Source organism: Felis catus, chromosome E3, assembly GCF_018350175.1.
Source record: "Felis catus isolate Fca126 chromosome E3, F.catus_Fca126_mat1.0, whole genome shotgun sequence".
NCBI lineage: Eukaryota > Metazoa > Chordata > Mammalia > Carnivora > Felidae > Felis > Felis catus.
The window spans coordinates 22,957,723-22,963,140 of NC_058383.1; the positions used below are offsets into that span (position 1 = coordinate 22,957,723).

The window sequence follows — 5,418 nt, forward strand, 5'->3', positions numbered from 1 at the left end:
AAATAAAAAACAAACAGGAAAGCAGCCAGCCATGTGTGCACCACCACTTAAGATGAGAAATCGATCATTTCCAGCCAGCTCTTCGTCGCCCTGTGTCCCTCTGACCACCTCCACTCCCACCCCGCAGAAGTTTCTGCCATCCAGTCATCATTGCATCTTGCTTTTCTTCATGGTTGCGTTTACCATTTTTGTTTCTTTTTTTTTAATTTTTAAAGATGTTTTTAATGTTTATTTTTGAGACAGAGAAAGAAAGAGAGCACAAGAGGAGGAGGGGCAGAGAGAGAGAGACACACACACAAAGAACCTGAAGCAAGTTCCAGGCTCCAAGTTGTCAGCACAGAACCTGATGCAGGGCTTCAAACCATGAACCACAAGATCATAACCTGAGCTGAAGTCTGACGCTTAACTGACTGAGCCACCCACTCAGGCACCACAAAGTTTATTTATTTTGAGAAAGAGAGGGAGAGAGAGAGGGAGAGAGAGAGAGAGAGAGAGAGGGAATGAGAATGAGAACGCAAGCAGGGGAGGGGCAGAGAGAGAGAATCCTAGGCAGGCTCTGTGCTGTCAGCACGGAGCCAGATGTGGGGCTCCATCTCACGACAGTGAAATCATGACCTGCGCTGAAATCGAGTCAGATTCTTAACTGACTGAGCCACCCAGGTGCCCTGCCATTTTTCTTTAAGTAGATTTATTTTTCGACCCTTTTTTATTGGGTCAAAATCCATATAATGTAAGGTTAACCCATTTAAGGTATACAGTTCACTGGCATTTGGTGCATTCGCCTCTATCTAGTTCCCAAACATTTTCACTGTCCTGAAAAGAAAGGCCGTATCCATTACAGCCACTTCCTATTCTCCCCTTCCCCTAACCCTGGCAAGTGTGAATCTACTTTGTCTCTATACATGTGCTTGTTGGGAGTATTTCATATAAAGGGAATCATACGATATGTGGTCTTTATTTTTTTTTTTGAGAGAGAGAGAGAGAGAGAGAGAGAACATGTACAATCAGGGGAGGGACAGAGAGAGAGAGAGAGAGGGAGAGAGAATCCCAAGCAGGTTCCCCACTGACAGTGCAGAGCCTGATGTGAGGCTCCAACTCACAAACTTCGAGATCATGACCTGAGCCGAAGTTGGGTGCCTAATTGACTGAGCCACCCAGGCGCCCACACAATATGTGGTCTTATGTCCTTGGCTTTTTTCACTTAATGTAATAGTTCCAAGGTTCGTCCATATTGTCTTTGTGTGACAGTACTTCTTCACTCCTTTATAAGGCTGATATTTTACTAATGAAAAATAATGATATTAAATGAGATCATAATTGTAAATAATATAGACACACATATAGAAAAGCTGGAAATATATATTCTATAAATCTAGATAAATAATAGAATAATAATAACTAATAAAATAATTAATTATCTTAAGAGGAAACTCTTTTATTACCCCTTCTCCTCTGCCTGTAACACTCTTCTCCCAAATATATCTGCATGGGACTCCCTCAAGCAGCTCGGAGGATGCATTTGCAAAGTCTCCCCTGACTAAATAGCATTATGACTGACGCCTCTGCAAACTCCTAGTCCCCCTTACCCTGCCCCACATTCTCTGTCTCCCATAGCACTTCTTACCTTCTGCCATGCTCTGTCTGTCATCCGTTTCTTTCATTGCTCATTTTTTTTTTTTTTTTTTGTCTACCTCTCCTCCTAGGAGGGTATAGGTTCCACGAGGGCAGGGGGTTTGTTTGCTTGACTCACAGATGCATCCCCAGCCCTCCACCCAACAGTACTTGTCCACTGATGGACAAAATATCCACATCCTGATATCTGGAGCCTATGAAAGTTACCTACTAGGGCACGAATGGAAGCTTTGCAGATGAGGGAGATCATCCCAGGATACCTGGGTGCACCCTAGATGTAATCCCAAGTGTCCTTATAAAAAGGAGATTTGGGTGCCTCCGAAGAAATCAATGTAACAACTGAAGCAAGATACTAGTCTGTTGTCTTTGAAGATGAAGGAGGGGGCCAGGAGCCAAGGAATGTAGTTTTAGAAGCTCACAGAGGGGAAGGAAGACTTCCCTAGAGCATTTTGAGGGGGCACAAGCCTGCTGACACCTTGATCTTTGTCCCATAAGACTCTTCAAAGCTCTGACTTCCGGGAACTGTAAGGGAATAAATTTCTGTGCTTTTTAAGCCACTGACCTTGTGGTAGTTTGCTATCGTATCCACAGGAAACTATTGCAGTGCTCGATAAACAGTCGTTGAACGAATAAACACTTGTTGAGCCAGTGACTGAAGGAGACACCAGTATTGCTTATACTAAGTAGAAGGTAACAGCAAACAAAGGCAGTGTAAACACAACGGAGCCGCTAAAGTCGGGGCTGCAGGCTTTGAGGCAGCTCTCTCTCTCTGTTAAGCAAGAGAGCTTTGCATGTGCAGGAGAGCGTTAGACACCCATGAGCACCAAACTGGGACTGGATGTCTTCGCACATTGGAACATGGAGTGGTTTTCTTATTCCATTGGCCCATGATACTTTAACACTTCCATTTGGTGGTCAGGGGAGGGCAGTCACCGCCGACTTTACAGAGATGAGGATATCTGTGCTCCGTCTGGGAAGAGGAGTGGAGAAAGAGAGAGGGCAGCACATGGCATAGCTATTGAATTTGTCTGCCAACCTAAAGTCAGCACCATAGGCTAAGTCCTGTGACTTGGGAAGTGTAGCCAAGGTGCTGGGGAACTGCCGGAGGCTTCTAACCAGGAAGTGCCTTTGTCCAGCCTGCCTTTGGAGACATCCTCCTGGTTTAGCCTGGAACAGGGGTGGGAGGCAGAAGGTCTGGGAGACAGGGAGATCTGTGAGGGGGAGAGGGCCTCGTGCTCCAGGCTCCTTCTCCTTAATGTTTATTTTTGAGAGAGAGAGAGAGAGAGAGAGAGAGAGAGAGAGAGACAGATAGCACGAATGGGGAAGGGCCAGGGAGAGAGGGAGACACAGACTCTAAAGCAGGCTCCAGGCTCTGAGCACAGAGCCTGACGCGGGGCTCAAACCCACAAACTGTGAGATCATGACCCGAGCCTAAGTCAGACGCTTAACAGACTGAGCCACCCGGGAACCCGTGGTCTGAGCTCCTTTCCATCCTCCAGCTGTTTCCTTCTTTGATGTAATTGCTTGATGAAGACCACAGTGTCTGTGAGGCCCAGGCCTCTCTACTGAGTTTGCGACAGAGGTGGGGTCTTTTCCCACTCTCTACTTGGGGTGCAGGCTGCTGACTTTGAGGTGTCTCTGTCATCAGGGAGATGTTCTGTGGGCTGTGGGACACTTGAGTCTGGAACTCCAGGGGCCCGGAAGGGAGGTCAGAAGAGCAGTGAGGGTGACAGTTTGAGAACAAGGGAAAATTAAGAACAAATATTCCTGTGACCTGCAAATGGAGTCATTTTCCCTTGGAGTCAATAACTCCTGGTCACTGTGGCTGCTCATCAAAGGGGTCTAGGAATGAAGGGGTTCTCCCCTCTCTCCTCCTCCGTCCTGGCATGAGAGGGCCCTTGGGCTGAGCAGGCTGGGCCAGAAGCCAGAGAGGACCGGCAGGGGCTTCCTTGGGGGCAAGGGGACTTGGCCTCGGGGAAAAGCTTCCATCTGAAAGGCAGTGCACCCAGCGATAAGCACACAAGCTCTGGGGGCAGGCCCGGGCCTCTCAGTTACTAGTGATGGGGCCAGAAGCAGAACTCTGTGCCTCACTTTCCCTATTTGCAAGATTCCGTACTCTGCATATGAAGTGCTTAGCAGAATTCCTGGCAAAGAATAGGTGATATTAGCCATTATTATGATTGTTATTGTTTTTATTGGCTCTGTACACTTTTCCTAAATGCCATCACTGTACTCAGCCCTGTCCCCATCCAGGGACAAGGAGATAAGGCATCCTGCCTTCAGAGGGTGCACTGTTTATTGAGAGATACAGACAGATCGATACAAATGATATCAGGGGATGGAAATTCTACGCTGGACGGAGCTCTAACTTCCTGGGGTTGGGGGGACAGGGGAGGGTGTGGGAAGACCTTACATGAGTGGTGACATTTGTACCTTGCCCGGGAGAATGAGCAGAGGAAGAGAGAAGGCAGCCCTTGGCATTGCAGGCACATGAGCCCTGAGGTTGGTCGCCAGGCAGGAAGGAGACGGCTGGAGCCATAGGGTGCGAGCTATGCTCCCGGGGGGTGGGGAGAGGGGAGAAATGGGTGGCTGCTGACTCCACATGGTCTTGTCTTCACCTTTGGCAAAGCCAGCAGCAACTCCAGCCTCGCCGGGAGTCTTCTTGCCGGTGACATCATGCTGAGGCTGGTCAATTCTAGGAATCTGAGGACAGGGCCCACACCCCTCCTGCCTTGGAGGAGGAGGAGGAGGAAGCTGTCTTTGGGCAATGCCCGGGCAGCCGTGCACCACAAGGCACCTGTCAGCACTGGCTGCGGCCACCCCAGCCCAGCATGGACAGGAGCCAGGCTTGCACCCTCTGTAACCCAACGCTCACCTGCATCAGCCCTGGCTTCTGAGCCCACTCCTCAGGGGAGCTCCAGCCAGCCTGGGGTCACAGTGACCTCCTCCCTGCTGGCTGCCGTGTCTCCTTACAGCACCCCACCCAGAGAGGTTCAGTGGAACCACTGAATGGGGCAGAGAGGGCTATTGCAGCCACTGACCTGGAGTCAGGTTAGACTGGGAGTCCCTAGGACCCAGGGAGGGGCCCACAGCCCCTGCTCTCTCACTTCCACTAGCAACCGTTCTGGTGCTGGGCACAGTCCTGAAATGCAGGCCTCTCTGCACTCATGGATGAAGGACCTCCTTCTGCCCTGTAGCCGGATATTGAGCCTTCCCTCTTCCCACCTGAACTGACACGAGCCTCACATTTAAAAGGCACAGGCTCTGGAGCACCTCGGCGGCTCAGTCGGTTAAATGTCCGACTTCGGCCCAGGTCATGATCTCACAGTTCGTGAGTTTGAGCCCCGTGTCGGGCTCTGTGCTGACAGTTCAGAGCCTGGAGCCTGCTTCGGATTCTGTGTCTCCCTCTCTCTCTGACCCTCCCCTGCTCACGCTTTGTCTCTCAAAAATAAATAAACATTAAAAAAAAAAGGCATAGATGCTGATTGGATGCAAAATGATGGAGTGATAAAGTGCACAAGTTCTGGAGTCTTACTGCCTAGGTTCAAATCCCTGGCACGATTTGGCAACTTCGTAGCTATGTCACCTGTGATGAGTAATTTAGCCTTTCTTTGCCTCAGTTTCTTCATCCTAGGACCTCCTTAATTTGCTAATCCAGGGATTGACAGATTTTTCTCTGTGAAGGGCCAGAGGATAAATATTTTACACTTTGTGAACCTAGGGTCTCTGTTGCAACTGCTCAACTCTGCTAGCGGCTGGCACAGACAATATGCAAATGCATGGGTG

The 5,418-nt window shown here is 49.4% G+C and overlaps 1 long non-coding RNA gene across 2 annotated transcripts in view; it reads left to right on the forward strand.

Annotated features, from left to right (window-relative positions):
* LOC109495245 overlaps positions 1-5,418 on the forward strand; it is a 97,403-nt gene that overhangs the window by 68,172 nt on the left and 23,813 nt on the right. The window lies entirely within an intron of this gene.